The sequence below is a fragment of the Pinus tabuliformis genome, chromosome 1_1 (assembly GCF_031772625.1).
Source record: "Pinus tabuliformis cultivar Carrire ecotype Pingquan chromosome 1_1, CPIR1, whole genome shotgun sequence".
Classification (NCBI taxonomy): domain Eukaryota; kingdom Viridiplantae; phylum Streptophyta; class Pinopsida; order Pinales; family Pinaceae; genus Pinus; species Pinus tabuliformis.
The window spans coordinates 467,689,003-467,710,283 of record NC_142297.1 but is presented as its reverse complement, the minus strand read 5'-3'; the positions used below and the strand labels follow the sequence as shown (position 1 = coordinate 467,710,283).

Below are 21,281 nucleotides of genomic sequence, written 5' to 3'. Positions count from 1 at the left end.
CTATCTTAGTTTGGAGTGTAATTATGATGAACACTTGTGTTACTCAATTTTCCTATAAGAAGATCAAACGATAATTTGGAGTGTAACTATGATCAACACTTATGTTACTCAATGTTCCTAGAAGAAGATCAAAGGGTTTGAGAAATGTAAGGGTGTTTTGACCTAAGATCAAAGGGTTTGAGAAATGTAAGGGTGTTTTGACCTAAGATTAAAGGGTTTGAGAAATGTAAGGGTGTTTTTAGGTCAAGGTTTTAATTTTGGAAGATCAAGTCAAGTCTTAAGAATGGAAGGATATTAATTGTTACAACGGTCTAGCAGTAGCATAGTGATATTGGCGCTCCCTTGCTAATAATTTTAGGGTCATATTGACCGTCACTGTAATATAATACAGATTGAAGAATAAGTCAAATATTTTGAATTTTGTATAGACAATGCCCCAAGGTAGTATGAAGACACTTGAAAAATGCCAACATTTAGCCAAACTTAGCTTTAATCATTGTCAGCTTAAACATTTTGGATACTTTGATCGATGAGTTGAACATTACCCTTATTACCACAAAATGGTGAGTGGGATGTTATCCTTATCCTGACTAGTTTAACTTATCTCTTCTCTTAAAGAAGTGTTTGTTCAACATTTATGTTGAATTAGTATTCAAATTCCAAGTTGATTTTCTAGCCTGATCTTTGTGTATAACCCGGCAAAAGACCTTTAATTATTCTTCCCAATCTAAGAATGGTAATGAAAACTATCAATAATTTAATCAGATTCTTTTGGAAATATATTTATCTCAAGATTGGAGTATCTGCTTTAAAAACTCCAAATTTGTGTATGTTTTCTAAAATGTAATTTATCTCTAGATTACAAACCATTTTGTTAATTTATTTTTTTTAATATCACCTTAAGACAAAGCATATTGTTCGTGGTATCTATATAATTCTACTTTTGTTTTTGGAAAACACATTTTAACGTTGACAAACTGGGAGATTCGCAACCGTCTTTCTTAAATTAGTTAATTCAATGTATTTCATCATATAATTCTATTTCAATTCCATAGGAATGTACTTTTATTGTTATGTTGCAACACTGCTATATTTGACTCGAGTAAATAATGCAACACCAATATATTTGACTTAAGTAAATATGTTTATGTAAAGAAAATTAGCATCTTGGATGTAATGTTAATTTGGTGGCTACTTTTTGTTTTTTTTTTTATTAACAAGCCTCTTCAATTTAGCATACCTTTATTTCAGTTTGAGCTTTCCAGCTAATTGTATTGTCTTTTCTGTACATGCACGTTAAAATATTTCAAGTTTGGTCTACCATTCAAACCTATGCTTTTAACCAAGATGTGAATGCCTGAAATTCTCTAGTGGTTGCTATGGTTATTTTTAAAATTATGTTTTCCTATTGGCATGGAAATGTATTCTATCCCAGTTCTTTTCATAGAGATGTTCTATGTCAAACCATAGTTTACTTTTTTTTCTTTTTCTATTAATGGTTTTGCCACAATCTGTCTATGTTAAGCATCTGAATCAGCTTTAATTTGCTTTCGAATTCTTCTGGATTTGCTAAAATTAAAGGTTATGCAAACACCGCTATAAGAATTTGGGCATGTGTACCTAAATTTAAGGACATGGTTTAAATCTAAGGATACAGTGCGATGTTATTGTAATCTTCGTTATCCTCTTAACAATGAAATGAAATGGAACATAGGGGAGGGACGCCATTACCTGTGCACCCTCCGTGCCACGTCACCTGCTGCCATGTGAACCCTCGTGAAGACCGTACGACACCTGTCCGCCGTGGAGGTCCACGTGTTGGGCATCGTGTCATGTACTTAACTATCCTTTCCACGCCGTTTCCAGGGTTTGTTTGGGGTCATTGCTGCAATGTTCCATTTTCCCTTTGTCTTTCTACTCAGGGCCAGTTGTTGGGCGAAGCCCTCTGCCGAAGATGGCGCGGAACAGCCCCAGAACCTGCGCGCTTCATCTGGTATGCAGGTGCTGATGTCCACCATTGTTCGAGGTTTAGGGTTTATGGTTGGAACAAGTTTTCTGGCTTTCTTGTGGTTTTCTGCCTGGATTTGTTGGTTGTTCTAGACCGCCGATTGTTTAGGGTTTCTTTGGTGGTGGTCTTATTTGCAGTTTTTGTTGTTTGGGGAGGAGCCAGTTGTAGTTTTACCGAGTTCGAGGTCGAAGGTTTTTTTTAAGAGGTAATTGCAGGTTTTGTTGTTCTGTGCTAGTTTTTTTGGTTTTTTTTTTCTGTTGTCTAATGGCTTATTTCTTCTCGTTGCAGGTGTGGAGAAAGTTTGGCGAAGGTGTGGCGAGCTCCGGAGAAGGTCGACGACCATCCATGGCCTCTATCCGGTAGGATTTTAATCCTACCAGCAATTTCTCTGTGTTTTTCAACACAAACAACTCTATTTGGAATCTTTGTAAACTTTCTATGGCAAGTTTTGAGGGTTTAGGGTTACAGGGATCTTTCATCCCTTTTTTGTGGATATTTTGATGTTGTTTGTGGCTTTTCATGCTGGTATTTGTGAAATTTTCGCTATTATCGTGCTTATTGAGCTTCCAGGGATTTGAAGCAGCAAACCCTAATCCATTGCCACTGATTATCTAAAAATCTTGCTATTTTGTCATTGCCACTGACCCAAAAGGCATTTTCTGCCAACAAGTTTTGTTCTTTTATTGTCAAATTCCATAAATAAAATCCTCTAGGGTGAAGAGCCTTAGAAAGAAGAATTGATATTAGAGCATTGTCTGTGTACATAGCTCTAAAATTCTGCTCCATAGTCAAGTATTTTTCTTGAATCATCCTCCAAAATGGCTTAGTCATTAGGTTTCACTTGGAACATCCAGTTTCTTCAGCGGAGGGCTTCGCCCAACAACCGGCCCCGAGCAGAAAGACAAAGGGAAAATGGAACATCATAGCAATGACCCCAAACAAACCCTCGAAACCCTCTTAAACTTGTCACTGTAAAATGCAAAATACATTTGTTGTAAAATTAGATTTAGTTAAGAGTGAATATTACATCAAAAAGGAATCTGAAAAAGATGAATAAGCAAAGGGTAAAAACTAAAATCTGCGATTTTGTTATGCTTCAGCGTTTGTCTTTGACTTGGAAAAAAATGGAAGATGAAACTACTTTTTTACATTGTTGGGTGATTGTCTTTGTGACCCTTCCATCTTGTTCACTTTCCCTCTCATGTCTCTTCAAATGCAGAGAAACTCTTTTTCTGGACCCATTGTACCCCAAGTTCAAGTCAATATCCCAACGGTGGACCTCAGCTATAATCTTCTCACAGGCCAGGTCTCCCCAAAGCTGGCCTACGTCTAGAGTCCATACCTCAACGATAACCTTTTTACAGGGGTAGTTCTTGAAGAATTCACCAACAGGCTTGTCTCCGCAAATATTCAAGTCCTGTACCTTCAACTAAACTATCTTACTAACATTACCCTCAAGCCCTCCACCATGCTGCCTGTCACAAGCTCTTTATGCATTCATTACAGCTGCATGTTGCTTCCCATTCAACCCCCATGTCCATTCAAAACATAAAAGCAGAAGAAGAGGCCTACATACCAATGCAACTTGATGGGCTAACTAGCCTTGCATCCAAGGAAAAATCTTATTTCAATGGCCTCCGCAGGCTCAAAGTCTTGCAGCCAAAGCCACAAACCCATTCATAATAGCCTACTATTCTTTGCAGGTGCTAAAATTAGTGTATATCCAATTTTTTTTCTGTTATTATATCTTTAAATCAAATTTGTTATCTTTTATATCTCTTTACATCTGAAATCCTTAGAGTTATAGAAAGAACAAGTCTTTGCAATGTGGGTTTTGCTGAATCTTTGCAGTGTAGAGCTGGAATTTATCCTTTTGGTGCAGAGAAGTAGTTCACATGGCTAAGAGAAAGCATAAAGAGTGACGATGAGACGAGGGAAATAAAATGAGTTGTAACTGCTTGGGATTATGGATGACTGTATTTCCTACAGCAATTTTGTAATGGTTTGGGATAATGAACGATTGTATTTCCTATAGCCTTAAAATCTTATAAGGGTTGTATATAACTTTTCAGGGGATAATGAAAAACTGCTGGTTTGTGGATAAATGCAGAGTTTTGGTTTCTTGCATGCCTCTAACTTATTATTTTTATGAAAATGCTTTATTGCAGTTAATAATCTAAGGTTTTAGGCCAGTTTAAATAGGATCATGAAGAATGGTTGATTTATACATAAATGCCGAGCATTGGTGTCTTTCATGGTGATTGTTTTTAGGTTGTAGGTCAGTTTGAAGAAGATCATGGAGAATGGCTGATTTGTGAATAAATGTGCAGCAATGATGTTCAATTTTTAGTCATTTATGCTAATTGTTTTTAGGTTGTAGGTCAAGTTGAAGAAGTTCATGAAGAATGGTTGATTTATGGATAAATGTGCAGCAATTTTTTAGTGTCCTCAGAATTGTTTACTCTAATTCCATTTAGGTTTATCTCTAATATAAAATTCTTCCATTCCTCTATTGGGATTCCTTCCATTCCCAACTCTAATAAGGTTAGCTAGTAGTTTCCGCACGACAAAGAGGAGCCACTTGTTTTGATATTATGTAAATGGACAATTCCTTTGGGATTAACATAGTTAATTAATTCTAGAGAAAACTTGTAGGCGTGACCTTCTCCAATGAAAGGGTCCTTACTCAGGACTCTTTGTTCGTCATCCCCAAGTTTCCAAACGAGCTAGTTAAAGAGAATGGGAAAAGATGTAGTGAGATCTTTCTAGACAATGGAGCCTCCTTTGACCAAATTTTTTTCATATCCTTTGATCTAGTCCACTATAGACTTGTGATTTAAATACTTTCCTTTTATAATCTGACTCCATAGACCCCCACCGAACAGGGCTCTCCACATGTTTTTTAGAGATAAAGATTTTGCAAACCATGATAGGTTTTTAAATCCCCATCCTCCAAGGTGTTTGGGGATAGATAGTGCTAGCCAATTGATAAGATGGATTCCCTCCTTACTATTTTTTCCTTACACACATTGTACATTACTGTCTCTTATACCCCTTCAATGGCAACTTTTTCTAGATTTCCTTTTGTAGCTGCATCAAAGTTCAGGCTGTAGATTTCTTCCAAGGAGGTTTCCATTGTTCTCCTGGGGACCTGTCAGCTATCCTTGATTGCATAGCTCCAATAGATTTTTTCCCTGTGGCTCCTTAACCTATCCATCTTCTTGGGAAATCACTTTGTACTCTTAAAGTCTCAGCCTAATCCAATAAATGTGCTATCTCTGATCAAATCCTCTTTTTCCAAATTCTGGTCCAGAAGGAATCTTTTTCTTCGCTGGTAGCCCTTGAGCAATGCTTGGATGTAACAGTCCTTAACCAAGAAAGAGCATTTCTCTTTTTCAATCCAGCACAATTTATTCAAGCTTTTGGATATGAAGAACTTTCCTTTGGTTAAGATCTTCCTGAAAGATCTTTACCTCTGTTGGGTTGAGTTACCAGATAATGGTCCTGGCTTTTCCTCGAAACCTCACCAATTTCTTAAAACTGGTTGTTGATTTGAATTATATTTCAGTAAGTTTCTTCTCCAATTCATCCTTTTTATATGAGCTGACTAGATATCCTATCCAGACTTGGAATTTTGGATAGAGCCTGATGACCCTACCACTGATTATCTTATGGTGTTGTTTTAATTCAATTGTCTATTGAGCTACATGTTATCCCTAATGTTTCTATAAGGCCAAAATACTCTATCTTTGCTGATGGAACAACCAACTTGCATTATTAATATTGGCTGTGAATATATTTGACATATCTTCAAAGTATTTGGTGTCAGAGCTTAGCATACATGGATTCTATGGAATATACTTGAAAGCTATGGACAACTATAGCCACGTTTTAGAATATTGTGAACATCAACCAAAGAGATGACTACAGAATGTTCTTACATAAAACATCAGAGAATATTTTAGTCTAGGTCAACATGAGTTAAGGAGTCCATCTTGGGATATAAATTCAGTTGAGCAAAGAGTTCAACTTGAGCAATTGTCTCTAATGGTTTGGAATCTTGGATTTACATTGATGTACACGTATAATTTTCATTCAAACTTTCATATTTTCTGTATTTTTCTGTATTATATAAACTACAATAAACTTATTTAAGTCGTAGACATAAGATTAGAGATAGATTTGCTAATAAAAAGAGCACTGGTCACAAAGGCTAGTCAAATTGAAAAGTTGTTTTATACAATTTATATAAGATATACCTCAGTTCTCATGACTGATTTATTTAATAGACTATAGATGTTCCTTCTAAAATGGATTTTGGCTACAATGTCACACACATTATGAAATAAAACAACCTAGGTTGTAAGCCAAAATGTTTCTGTGACAAGAAAAAGATACAATCCATCCAAAATCCACATCATAATTGATGAGCCCCAAAAATGGACAATTATTTGGGCTCATCCAACCTCCTAAGTTGACTTAATCCACCATTCTCATTGGTTTATTGCATGTTTTTGATTATTTTTATGTTAATAGAGTGAATTTGGTTATTCATTATGCCAACAAGTCTAATGGGTGCTTTGTGTAGCCTTTTTGGTCAACTTGGAGACAAAATGGAAGGTCTTAATGAGCACTTGGCAGCCAAATTCGTGGGAGAACAAGCTAGAGGATTTGTAGGAAGGTGTCCCCCTCATTTATGGGCCCTTACCTCGAATTCTCCACCATCAGCTAGGAGTTCAAGGGCCACCGAATCAATCGGCACAAGGCCAGCCAAGCAAGTCAAGTAGGATTGTTGTTAACTCCAAGTCTTGGGCAGCCAAGTCCCTAACTTTTAGGAGGACTGTTGGGTCCTCAAATTGTATAAATAAGAAGGCTTGGGGCCTCATTTTGGTTAGCTAGTTGGTAGTCATTTTGGTTAGCTAGTGGTTAGTCATTTTGTAGCCAGATAGTCATTTTGTTTTAGCCATTAGTTAGCTAGTTTGTAATTCGATTTTTATGCAATAGATTAGCTTTGCTTTCAGCTCATTCTCAAGCTCTCCTTGTGGACAGTTTTGATGTAACTTTTCATTTCTTGATTAATAAAGATGAATCCAGCTTTGCACCAGCTCTAAATCTCTCTTGGGAGGCTGTAGCTCTTGGGGTTGGGCCCATCTCAAGCGCCCAGTACCTCCCTTGTTTATCTTTATGTGTTTGTTGCGTTCTTAAAATAAAATCTGCTCTTTAGACTTACATCTTGCTTTATTATTTAGATTTCTTTTGATGGTTAAAGTAGCTGTTTATGTTAGCATATATTGATAGGATATTGACAAGGAAAAGCTCTACAAAAAGGCCATCAAGTACCTTGGATCTCACCTCTCCCTCAGTGGGATAATGAGTTGGGACCAATGTAACCTTGCTGCCAACAAAAACACTTTCTTTGCTTCACCATGCAATCACTAGTGTTTGAATCTCATTTGCAGAACTCGATATCAGTTTGGATGCATGTTTAGGTTTATAATCACTTAGTTTCATAGTTTTTTCACATGGTTTCACTGCAAATAAACTTCTGTTCATTTCCTTTTGCTGTTAGGTCAGATTAGAGTGAAGTAACTAGGTCATAGGTTTTATAACTAGATCTTTGTTTTCTTGCATGTCTTTGTTGGTTCAGTTGTAAACACTATGCAGGGCACCTTCATCACCTCCTCGTTCATCTGAGCCTCGTCCAGATCAGCTCCTCCATCACCAAGTCTGTTTCCTCATCTCCCATCTGCTCTTTTGCCATGTAACCCTACCTTCTTGCTTTTCCATTGCCTAAACCTTCGTTGATGCAAGTCAGCCTTCCACATATCATCTCACCACTCCATCCATCAATTCCTGAATCACTTCAGACCCCCATCCTACCTCCATAACCATCCATGCATCTTCCATCAATCACCCATCCTCAAAAATCCCATTTCAGAACATCCTGTAGAAAAATCACAGGCCTTCCTGTAGAAACCCCTGCAGACTTCCTGTAGAAGTTCATAAGCACGGTTGCATGTCATCCAGACTTTGTGAAACTCTCAGAGAGAATGTCAGGTATCCCTTAGACCCTCTCTGTACCATCCCAGCCTTTCCCAAAGCATTTCATCCCTTGATCCATCCCTGCACAGTGGAAAACTAGTTAGAAGCACATGCATGATAATTTCAACAACTTAAGCAAAAATACAAAAAGATGTTTTCTTTAAATAATGATAACATAGACACATGCATTTTACCTTCCTAGAAGTAATGGCATCTCTTCTCGTAGTTTGCATTCTCATTTTTGCATTAGTAGGACTAGTTGGTAGAATTAGGGTTTGCTAGGGTTTGTGTTTCTTTTTGGCTTTCAGTTTCTTTTCGCAAGTAGATTAGCTTCCTTTGAGTTAGCTTTCGTCCATCAGTTAAAAAGCTTCTTCTAAGAGCTCATAGAAGTTGGCTTGAGCCCCTAGCGGACTTCTGCCAGCTGACCAAGTGACAACTGCGGCAAGAGCTAGTACTTGTGCATACAACACCGTCGCTTCCAAGTTTGTTACGAACTACCGGGTTGATAAAATTAAAGAAGGGAGTTCCAGGAGTTGTAGCATTATTGCTACAATACTGGAGCCCACCATCTTTTTGGCGCCATTGTCGGGGAAGCGGCAGAGTATTGGTGATTGTTGCTATTCTTCTATTTTCTACTACAACTTTCTGCTAAGTAGTTTATTTCATTTCCCTTATGCAATTTCATTTATGCAAAAGTAGATTAGCATTTCTTGCTTTCATAGATTAGTATTTCAATTCTGCAATTTCGTTTCTGCAAGCGTAGATTAGCATTTCAATTCCGCAATTTCATTTCTGCAAGCGTAGATTAGCATTTCAATTTCGCAAGCGTAGCCTAGCATTTCATTCTTGCAATTTCATTTGAGCAAAATAGATTAGTCCTTTCCTGCTTTCATTTCAATTCCGCATTTTCATTTCAGCAAGATAGTTAGTTGCAGTTCAATCTATTTCAGTTTTGTAAATAGAAGTAGAAAAAAGAAAAAAAACAACCAAAAAGATTTCATTTCATGCTTTGTAGGAGTAGAGATAAGTTAGAAGAATGATTGCACAACACCCCCACTGCTTCACACAGCCAACGTTCTTCTTCAATGGCTGTGATGAAAGAACCCCTGGGTGGACATCAAGACATATCTAAAGAACCTCTAGGGGAGAAGAAGAAAGAAACATTCCTCTGAAGCAAATGGCTACAAGCAGAAATGTTGGGAGTTGTCCCTTGTCCAAAGATGAATTTGAAGATCAGATAGAAGGTTTCAAGAGTGATATGAGGCAGTTTCTTGCCATGCAACTGGATACCTTGCGGATCCAAAAGAAGCAAGAAGAAGCCAAGAGGGCTTTGGTCATCTTTTGTCCCAGGTGCACTAGAAAGCATCCTAGGAACGAATGTCCAATGCACTCCCTAGAAGTGTGTTTCATCTGTGAAGAATACCATCCTATAGATCAGTGCCCTTCCTTACCCAGAATCAAAGCTGCATACCAGAGAGCCAAAGGAGCCACTGAATCACTCTGTTATATGAACCAAAGGAGGCCACATGGACCCATACCCTACCAGCAGGAACTACAAGGGACACCCGAGACCTATTATGACCCTTACCAAGCCACCTTCATGCCTTCTTGGGGTCCCCCTGCTCATCCTTCCTGGTTCACACCTCCTCCTTATTCCTTCACAGATCCATATTATGCCCAACCAGTTGCTCATTCATTTCACTCTTATGCTCAGCCACAGCCTCAGTGGAACAACTCTCATCCCACTCATTTTCCTCCACCACCTGCTCATCCACAACCATCACCTCCTCCTCCACCAAGGCAACCCCAAATGCCTACCCAACCACAATGCCATCCATCTCCATCTCAATTTCACACCTCCACTCAGCTACCCATACCTCCATTTCCAAAACCATGCAATGGAGCAACTCAACCCAATTGCAAAGCTGAGGCACAACATGTGCAAATGACTCCTTTTGAGCTCAATGATGTTCACCAAAGCTCAGGAAAAGCATTGCACAAAAGAGATCATCTTGAAAGCATTGAAGGATCACATCCAACAAAAGAAGATTCAAAAGAGGAGATCAAAGAACCATGGGCTGCACTTGATGAAGAGAAGAGATCAGAATCAAAGATCAAGAGAGTTCCCTCATGGTTATCATTAGATCCTCCATGTACTCAAGAGAAAGATCAACAAAAAGAGGAAGATCAGAAAGTCATGTTAGAAGGTGACATGAAGAATGATCCAGATCAGCAAAAGAACCAAGGATATCAAAGCTATATTGAGACATGGTTCCAGACAGTCACTAAGTTGCAGCAGTACTCTCTTCCTCAGTTATGTTTGATCCCTTCAAATCCAGATCATTCAGTCTCTGAGATCCGGATACCTGTCAAAGCATGCATTTCGAGCCTTCACATCATTTTTTCTCTAATCTCGATGTGCACATGGCTCCATTGGAAGTATTCTTATACTTGAAAATGATTTTGTTTTTCAAGTAGGGTAGGGTAGAAAAAAGAAAAAAGAAAAAAAAGAAAAAGAAAAAAAGAAAAAAAAAATGAAAAAAGAGGAAAATAGAAATCTAAGGTGAAAACCTCCTCGGAGGCGCCTTAGATTGGCTCATTGATTGAAAACCTCCATGAGGCGGTCAATGGGTTGGAAAAAAGAGAAAAGAGAATAAGATCTCTGGGTGAAAACCTCCCTTGGAGGCGCCCAGGGCAGGCAATTAGGGTGAAAACCTCCATGAGGCGCCCTAGTTGTTTTTCAAAAAAAAAAAGAGAAAAAAAAGAAAAATAAAGCTAATCTCCATTGAATAATTTCATGTTGCAGCAATGACATTGCAGGTTGCAAGAAGGACGTTGCATGATAGGAGGAGCACTCAAATCAAGGTCAAAGTGATTTTTCTTGTGCCTTCTACAGGAAGCTCTGTATTTCTACAGGAAACATCCTGTAGAAACTTTGGACGAGCCAAATCCAATTTCAAAAGTGAATCTGATGGTGGGAATCTGTTGATTAGGCCTACAAGCACTTGTGTGTCCATCCCTTGCCTCTCTCCATCATGTTTTCACCTCCTTGTGCTTCTCATTGTGCTTCTACAGGAACTTCTTGTAGAAATTGTGGGAAACTAGGCATGCATTTCAAAAAGTGGTTTGGCAAGCATGGTAGCTTCCTCAAAGGTTTAGAAGCCCTCATGCAATCTTCCAACTCCTCCTCCATCATCTCCATACCTGCATCACAGCCAAAATTCATTTTGTCATCCCATGCAAGCACATGCAAAAAGCCTTGAGGCAAAAATCCATAGAACCAAATTTGTTTATGCCATAACTTGAAAACCATGCATCCATTTGACAAACCGTTTTATGGCGAATTGTACAAGGTTGACGAAAACATGCCTGAGCAGTTTCATGCAATTCCGATGCACGGTTTCCAAGAAATCAGCCTCCATCACCATCAACCATTTTTGCATTTTCTCCATAACCGTGCATCCGTTTCAAAACCTGTTTCATGGGGAGATGCACGTGGGTGATAGTAGCCTACCCAAGCAGTTTCAGCCGATTCTGATGCACGGTTTCCGAGAAATCGACCTCTGAAATCTTCAGCCATTTTCCATTTTTCTCGAAATCCGTGCATCCATTCATCACGAATTTGCTATGGGAGATGCATCATGATGGTAGGAACATGCTCACCAAGTTTCAGATCAATCCGATCTACCGTTTGAGAGCAATGGCGAAAACAAGTTCTGATTTTGTGACCATGCAGCAGCAGCAGCTTGAAGGTGCAGATCTGAACGTGAAAACAATTGCATGCAGCTTAGATCCAGCCAGAGGACACCTGCACAAGGAAAATCAATCAAAATCATCAGCCACGCCCTCATGCAATCAAAGGATCCAAGCATGCAGCAGCAGAATCAAAGCATGCAGCAGCAAGAAGCTTCACAAGCAGCCGTTTGATTTCAGGTACGTGACTAAACCTTGTTCATCTGTTTGCATAGATCTAATCCAAAGCAATGCATGAATGAATGAGATGAGTGGAATCATCCAAGAAGAGAGCCACGTTCAATTGCACTCAGCAAGGCAAAAATCACGCAGCATGATCAGTCATTCAAGTGAGAAAAAACAGTTAGTGGTAGATCTGTTGAACTCCAGTGCACAGGACATCAGCTGATTGACAGATAGATGAAGACATGCAGTTCATAACATCACTGCAGTTCTAAAAAGCCAGCGCACATGCTCTGCCACCTCACTCCACCAAAAATCACGCAGAATTAATGAGCGCTCAGCTGGAAGTCATGAACTGTTAGTCAACTTGCACTTGCATCATGTTAAACTGAAGTATACATCCTCTGCGTCCACAATCGGCTTAATCTATCGTCCTCCGCTGAGTTTCCTACCTGTTCTCAAATTTCACTCGTGCATCGGGCTCACTCCAAGGCAGAATCACACTCTACAGGAAACGAGTGGGGTCTTCTACAGGAAAGTGCAGCAGAGACTTCCAGAGCAGAGAAGCCTAAGGTTCTTCATCAAGTTTGGAGCTTGAAGAAAGATGGACAATTATCATATGGCCAAGGGTGAAAAACTTGTCCCTCCTTATGCTAGACGGGGTATAATTCCTCTTGCAATACCACTGTCAGAAGACCAATCAGGTGCTTTCACAGCTCTTCCAAAATGGCCAACCAGTCCAGAAAGCATGGAGATGCCCGTTGTACGAGTTCAGAAGTATGGTGTGTCACGTTTAGCTAAGACTGTAAGCCACTGATTTCAAATTGAAAATTAAGCTCTTGAAGTTTTGCATGTGGATCAATATATTCATAGGATTCTGGTAGAAGAAGATTGGAATGGCTATGAGGACGCAGCAAATAGCCTCTATGCTGCTTCAAGAGATGCTAGCTGAAAACTTAGAAGTTAGCAATGCATGCAGAAAACTTAGAAGTCAGCAACGCATGGTGAACCTATACATGGGTGTGAAGGCTTGATTTCGTAAAGTGGTTGTTAACTTGTGCAATTTATGTCATCCTCTGCAGCAAAAGAAAAATGGTTACAAGTTTTGGCTTCATCAAATCCTCACTGCAATTAGGTTCACCCATTGTAATTCCTCATATTTCTTACCTTTGTTACATAAGTCTACTTGCCAGCTGCAGCATAAATGGTTTATAGCAGCACATAAGTTGCTGATACAACGAGTCCAAATAAAAACGCATTCTGCTGCATGTTTCCCTAGCTCCATATTCCCATGGGTTCTTTGGGCATCCATGAAAGCTGCCACATTATGGCAGGTGATTCATATAGCATTTTGTTGATCTTCTGCTTTGGAAACATTCCTAGCTTGGCCATGGAGGTCAACCAGGCATATTGCTCCAATTTTATGTTGTGCTATGATCCTAATTAATGGAAGCAAATCATCAAATCACACTAGCTCAGAGTTACAAGCAGCAGGCAGTGAACAATGAGCAGGTTACATGTTCAGAGTTACAAGCAGCAGGCAGTGAGGAAGAAGAGCAGGAAGGAGGAGGAGATGAAGGCTGCCACAGCCCAGCTGAAAGGAAAATCGCCCACAGCCAAGCAAGATACAGTGGTGCTGTCTGTTTCTACAGGAAGACAGAGGACTGTTTCTACAGGAAGCCAGCGAACTTTTTCTACAGGAAAGTTTGAAAAGAGGGAAGCCAAGGGAGAAATCAGCCGAGATGTTAGCCAAAGGAGGCCACCAGGGCCATCAAAGACGAGGAGAGAGATTGGTTGCTCAGAGAATGAGCAACACTTTCAGTAGGGGGGTGATGATGAGCCCCAAAAATGGACAATTATTTGGGCTCATCCAACCTCCTAAGTTGACTTAATCCACCATTCTCATTGGTTTATTGCATGTTTTTGATTATTTTTAAGTTAATAGAGTGAATTTGGTTAGTCATTATGCCAACAAGTCTAATGGGTGCTTTGTGTAGCCTTTTTGGTCAACTTGGAGACAAAATGGAAGGTCTTAATGAGCACTTGGCAGCCAAATTCGTGGGAGAACAAGCTAGAGGATTTGTAGGAAGGTGTCCCCCTCATTTATGGGCCCTTACCTCGAATTGTCCACCATCAGCTCGGAGTTCAAGGGCCACCGAATCAATCAACACAAGGGCAGCCAAGCAAGTCAAGTAGGACTGCTGTTAACTCCAGGTCTTGGGCAGCCAAGTCCCTAACTTTTAGGAGGACTGTTGGGTCCTCAAATTGTATAAATAAGAAGGCTTGGGGCCTCATTTTGGTTAGCTAGTTGGTAGTCATTTTGGTTAGCTAGTGGTTAGTCATTTTGTAGCCAGTTAGTCATTTTGTTTTAGCCATTAGTTAGCTAGTTTGTAATTCGATTTTTATGCAATAGATTAGCTTTTCTTTCAGCTCATTCTCAAGCTCTCCTTGTGGACAGTTTTGATGTAACTTTTCATTTCTTGATTAATAAAGATGAATCCAGCTTTGCACCAGTTCTAAATCTCTCTTGGGAGGCTGTAGCTATTGGGGTTGGGCCCATCTCAAGCGCCCAGTACCTCCCTTGTTTATCTTTATGTGTTTGCTGCGTTCTTAAAATAAAATATGCTCTTTAGACTTACATCTTGCTTTATTATTTAGATTTCTTTTGATGGTTAAAGTAGCTGTTTATGTTAGCATATATTGATAGGATATTGACAAGGAAAAGCTCTACAAAAAGGCCATCAAGTACCTTGGATCTCACCTCTCCCTCAGTGGGATAATGAGCTGGGACCAATGTAACCTTGCTGCCAACAAAAACACTTTCTTTGCTTCACCATGCAATCATTAGTGTTTGAATCTCATTTGCAGAACTCGATATCAGTTTGGATGCATGTTTAGGTTTATAATCACTTAGTTTCATAGTTGTTTCACATGGTTTCACTGCAAATAAACTTCTGTTCATTTCCTTTTGCTGTTAGGTCAGATTAGAGTGAAGTAACTAGGTCATAGGTTTTATAACTAGATCTTTGTTTTCTTGCATGTCTTTGTTGGTTCAGTTGTAAACACTATGCAGGGCACCTTCATCACCTCCTCGTTCATCTGAGCCTCGTCCAGATCAGCTCCTCCATCACCAAGTCTGTTTCCTCATCTCCCATCCGCTCTTTTGCCACGTAACCCTACCTTCTTGCTTTTCCATTGCCTAAACCTTCGTTGATGCAAGTCAGCCTTCCACATATCATCTCACCACTCCATCCATCAATTCTTGAGTCACTTCAGACCCCCATCCTACCTCCATAACCATCCATGCATCTTCCATCAATCACCCATCCTCAAAAATCCCATTTCAGAACATCCTGTAGAAAAATCACAGACCTTCCTGTAGAAACCCCTGCAGACTTCCTGTAGAAGTTCATAAGCACGGTTGCATGTCATCCAGACTTTGTGAAACTCTCAGAGAGAATGTCAGGTATCCCTTAGACCCTCTCTGTACCATCCCAGCCTTTCCCAAAGCATTTCATCCCTTGATCCATCCCTGCACAGTGGAAAACTAGTTAGAAGCACATGCATGATAATTTCAACAACTTAAGCAAAAATACAAAAAGATGTTTTCTTTAAATAATGATAACTTAGACACATGCATTTTACCTTCCTAGAAGTAATGGCATCTCTTCTCGTAGTTTGCATTCTCATTTTTGCATCAGTAGGACTAGTTGGTAGAATTAGGGTTTGCTAGGGTTTGTGTTTCTTTTTGGCTTTCAGTTTCTTTTCACAAGTAGATTAGCTTCCTTTGAGTTAGCTTTCATCCATCAGTTAAAAAGCTTCTTCTAAGAGCTCATAGAAGTTGGCTTGAGCCCCTAGCGGACTTGTGCCAGCTGACCAAGTGACAGCTGCGGCAAGAGCTAGTACTTGTGCATACAGCACCGTCGCTTCCAAGTTTGTTACGAACTACCGGGTTGATAAAATTAAAGAAGGGAGTTCCAGGAGTTGTAGCATTATTGCTACAATACTGGAGCCCACCAATAATGTGGTTAGAACCAAAAACATATGACACCCCTATTCTTTATGGCCCTGAGAATCTTGAGTGCCAAAACTGCCCGAGTTACCTTCTTGAGCCAGGTAGGTTGGCCTACCAGTCAAGGGTTGATTAGGAAATGGTTGATTATTGCCATATGATTGATTCCAATTTACAGCTTCCAACCATGGAGGCACTGAGTACCCATACCTCACATTTGAACTACTGACCCCTGCATTAAGTGGAGGTGTGTAATGAGCATACAGAGAATTGGCACCAACTCTGGTAGGAACAAGGCAAGTGGGTAAACCATCAGTTTGATAGTGAGGCACTTGAATGTTTATGAGATCTTGGAATAATGGTGTATTATCTGCAATGGAGTCCAATGAGTTTGAAATAATCCTGGTTTCATCAGCTATTCTTGTATCTTTGATCATCCCTTGTTCCTTTTCAAGCATTTGTTGTTCCTTTCGTTTTTCCTTTTCCTGTCTTGCCATTTTCTTTTGTTGGTCCTTAACTTGCCTTGCTTTATCTCTTTCAATCCTTTCATCTACTCGACGTTGCGCTGCAACAATCCTTGCTGCCTTCTTCTCCTTGACTAGATCCTTCTTTTTCTGTTTTAATTCTTGCATTTCAAATTTGTTTTTTTTAGACTCAACTAACAGGTTTATATAGTCCTCTGAGGTGAGTAACTGTGAGCTTTGGCCTAGACGAAGACTACCTAGTGCACCTTGCTTTTTTTCATTGATATTCTCTTTAATGGTAGCTTTAGGAACCGTCCAAGTGTCTTCTCCACCCCTCCCACCTGCATGTCATTTCTTAGTACTTCCCTTTTAGTATCTGTTGGAACTGATTGAACTATATCATTATCTTCATTTGATGCCTCATTATGTCCTTCATCTTCTTCCATTGATTTATTGTCCACAAAAAAATGAACAATTTCACTGTTCAATTCTGCTAGTTGTGATGGCATGTTCATGCTTTATTCATTGGTTGCTGAGACACTATGTGCATTCATATTGATCATTGCTTCTGCTAGCCATGAAGGTGGGGTAACTTGGCTTGGCAATGTTAATTGGTCATTGTCAACTGCATGTTCAACAATGTCATTAACAATATCAGCAACAGGAGTTTCATGTTCTTGAGTTAGTGGAATGATCTCCATGTTATTACGAATTTGTTCATGGTTATATTGTGTTTCACATACAGTTTCATCATCTTCAGCATATAAGTGTCCTTGAGATAGGGAAATCATATTACTAGCTACAACAACATCATCTTGGTCATCTACTTCTTGCACTTCAACACCTGTTTGGGCATTCCCTTCTTCCTGACCATCCACATGAAACGCTTGGCTACAACCAGTATCATGCATAAGAGCATCATAGTTTAGTGGCTAGATTCCTGTCCTCCTAAAGCCAGCCTTGATATTTGATGGTGTCAAAACCCTTTTAAAAGCTTTACTTGCAAGCTCTGCTAGCTCAAACCTTTTCACCTCAACCCTTGGATTCTTTGCCATCCATACAACGTGCTCCGACCTGAAATAGTTCTTGAAAGGGCTAAACACACTAACATCAAGGGGTTGCAGTTTGTGAGTGGTATGAGCGGGCAATGTCAATAGGTCGATGCCTAAATTGTTTGCTTGCTCAATTGTTTGTATAGCCATGTGGCTCCCATGGCCATCTAATATCAATAGGTGTCTGTTATTAGGCAAGACGCCAGCTGGTACGGATGCAAAAAAGTGAAAAAGCCAAATTAGAAACAGTTCTTTAGTCATCCATGCATGGGGATGTGCAACCATGCATGCACCTGGTTCACAGTTCTGTATATAGTTTTTCAGTTAATTTTTACCTTCGAATAGATAAAGTCCTGGGATTGAAGTACCAATTGCATTGACACAACATAAAATAGTTATCCACTCCCTGCTCTTAGGCAAAATCTTTGGCACATTTCGGCTCCCTCTCTTGGCAATTACCCACATGCCACAATTCCTCCCTACCTGTAAATTGGTTTCATCACAGTTCCATATATGGTCTGCTCCATAAGAATGTTTATCGCAAGCACTAGAAAGTGTGTCATAGAACTTTTGCACAACTGTAGGGCGCAAATTTAATGCTCTGTCTCTGCCAAGGCCCTCAGCAGTACACAATACAAGTTCTGGATGCCTTTTTTTAAAACCCAAACCACCATGATTTACAAGGAAACCCATCTTTGAATGGGTTTGGCCTCCCTTGACAGATTTGAGCAACTGTTGATTTGAGTTGTATCAACTCTAGGCCATGTCCCAATTGGGCCATCTCTTTACACCACTCAACCACCTCGGCCTCCTCCTCTTTATTCATAATTGTAAGAGGCCCTCTACGTTTTGTATGAGTCAGTCCATTTATCCAATAATGTATTGATGAGGGAGGAACACCATGTTTTTTTGTAAATGCCTGAACTAAGTATCCATTAAACTCTATGTCTTCAATTGCAACTAACATTTGTTCTTTTGTCCATCCTCTTATAGCATTGATCTTTTTAGTTGAGCTTGCTCCTTGGACTGTTGTTGATGGTGGTTCTGTGGCTGATGGTGTGTTAAAATTAGTTGTTGTCACATGGTCATCCTCAATAATGTTCCCTGGTGCATTGTTGGCATTGACATCAGATGTCCTGTCCTCATCAGACGATGTGCATTGCAGCTGCGCACCCCTTGTCACTCTCCTACCACTTCTCGTTGTACGAGCAGTATAACTTCCTTTTGCCATAGATGCAACAACCTGTAAAACTATTGCATGCATTTAGACATTAGAATATTTGTAAATTATGCTTTCATACAAGGCAAAAATACTTCTTCTTTATTACAGGAAATTATCAACATGTATGTTACAAGAAATCGAATTGCATTACTTCATAGTCTCTCATTGCAAATTACTTCGTAGTCTCTTAATTGTCTGTCTGTTCATCAGTTTAGCAACTTTTATATGGATATCTGCTAATGGGCTTCAAGTAGGATTCTATGATAGAAGTTGCAGTGCAGTTAAAGGCATTATTCAACAATCAGTTTCCAAGGCTTTTGCTCATAATTCCCTTATTGCAAGCTGGGCTTATAAGGATGCATTTCCATGATTGCTTCGTTAATGTAAGGATAGGAACTAGCTAAGGCATAAGCAAGTGAAATGTGCACATATATTTTGTTTCAAATATCATTTTCCATTTTTTCGCTGTTTGGCGTTGCCAAAAATGTCTCAGTACTGCAACTTCTACATTGCAGTCCATGGCCACCATTCCAGGCATAGTAATTAGTTTGGAAACTCAAACAAAATATGGTCATATGCTCCAGAAGAGTGCTATGTCTGTCATAATCATAGTAAGGCTAGGCATAAATTCTATGTTGGGAACAACTTGCAGCCGTGATTAGCCTTGGAATGGACTTATTAGTCATAAAAAGTTTTAGAAAATTGAACTGAAAAAATTAAGTATGTTGAAGGCATTCATTTTTTTTTTTTTTTTAAGGAATGGTTTTAACTTTTCTAAATAGCTGTATTTAGAACCTATTTTTTATTCAATGACTTTTTGTGAAACCATCCAGCTATCCTTTTAGCAGTTATGGCTAGACAGATCATGTAAAAACTCTGATAAATGAAAACAGAACTGTAAGAAGAATGAGTTTCAATGGCTGTTTGTGAAACCATCTAGCTATCCTTTTAGCAGTTATGGCCAGACAGATCATGTAAGAACTCTGATAAATGAAAACAGAACTGTAAGAAGAATGAGTTTCAATGGCTATTTGTGAAACCATCCAGCTATCCTTTTAGCAGTTATGGCCAAACAGATCATGTAAGAAATCTAATAAATGAAAACAATGAAAACAACACTGTAAGAAGAATGAGTTGTAATTGATATAACTAACCTGGATATATTGGCAACTGTTTTGTGATGTTGTCTTCAAGTTTGCTTAATAGTTTGAAAGCATAAGATGCAACTTCAACAGTGGGTGGACTTCTTTTATAGTTTTTGGCACTTGAATTTAATTGGTGGACATGGATGCACATGGATTGCAATGGCTTCATTTTGAATGTGTGGTCTGGATTTAATTTGATGTGATCTAATGGTTGGGAATTGGTTATTTGTTGATCCATGTGATTTGATATGTTTTAATGAGAAATAGAGTGAGTTGGGTGTCATTTATTGCAGTTATTGGGTCTGGGTGTCATTTATTGAACAAAGTGGGTTTAAATGTTATTGGGTTGGGTGTCATTTATTGAACATAGGGGGTTTAGTTGTTGAACAACACAACAGTTATGGCTGACATACATTCCCTTTTATTATGTGCAGGTAGGGATATTTATTTGAGATACAAAGCTTCAGTTCTGATGAGTGGGGGTTGAAGTGACTGCTACTTTGTACTTCTAGAATAGACCATTTTGAAAGCCTTTATGGCTTTGGCTATTTTCTAGTTGGGACAATATGGTTTGCAGTCTTAAGTAGTAAGATACTATTTATGGACAGTTGTGGGCCCAGTCAATGTATGGGGAAATTTTGGACATAAATTAATACTTATTTATACTTAATTTTATTTATTTTTGTTTAAATATTGGTTTCAAAAGTCTCAATTTATGGTGGTTTGGTGGGACCAGTACTATATCAATTACTAATCCTTGCACAACATTAGGAATCTCTCCCCTAATTGTTTTTTCCAGGTGGAGAGTCCACACTCTCAAGATGAGCCAGAGGACAGGTGGCTCATAATGTGGCAGTACATTAATTGAGAGTGACAATGAAACTTTTGAATACCACTGATAATCCCATCTGCAATTACTGCACATTCATCCTTTGTCCTACATTCTATGTCAGATGAGCTTTTGAATACCACTGATAATCCCATCTGCAATTACTGCACATTTATCCTTTGTCTTACATGCTATGTCAGATTTTGTACATCACCATGATCACATAATACCAATGAAACTCAATAAAAGTCCACTACCATTTGGTTGGTGTAAGCAGCACTGATCAAATTTGAAGGGCTGGTCTTAATTTCAAATAGAAAGACAAATATTTATGCAGCCCTTTCATAATGAAAAGCTTTAAAAAAAAATGAATTTCAATTGACAACCATGTATTATCTTTATATTTCATTTTCAATCTGAATTAAATAAATTAAATTCCTATAACTAAATGGCAAGTAGTGTTGTAGCTCAAATTGATCTAATCAATTTGAACATTGTCAGTTTCTTTATGTGACTTAAGTATTCTTACAACAAGAAGATTACAAGAATATTTTGGACCACTTATATTATCTTTGCAGCCTTAAAAGTCAGC

The 21,281-nt window shown here is 39.0% G+C and overlaps 1 long non-coding RNA gene across 1 annotated transcript; it reads left to right on the top strand.

The window, feature by feature from the left end:
- The first annotated feature begins 1,929 nt into the window (after window positions 1–1,929).
- On the top strand, window positions 1,930–20,411 carry LOC149213777 (uncharacterized). Its single transcript, XR_016250358.1, has 3 exons — window positions 1,930–2,213; window positions 2,297–2,367; window positions 20,295–20,411. It is a non-coding gene; the product is annotated as an uncharacterized LOC149213777 (long non-coding RNA).
- Window positions 20,412–21,281: the final 870 nt, after the last annotated feature.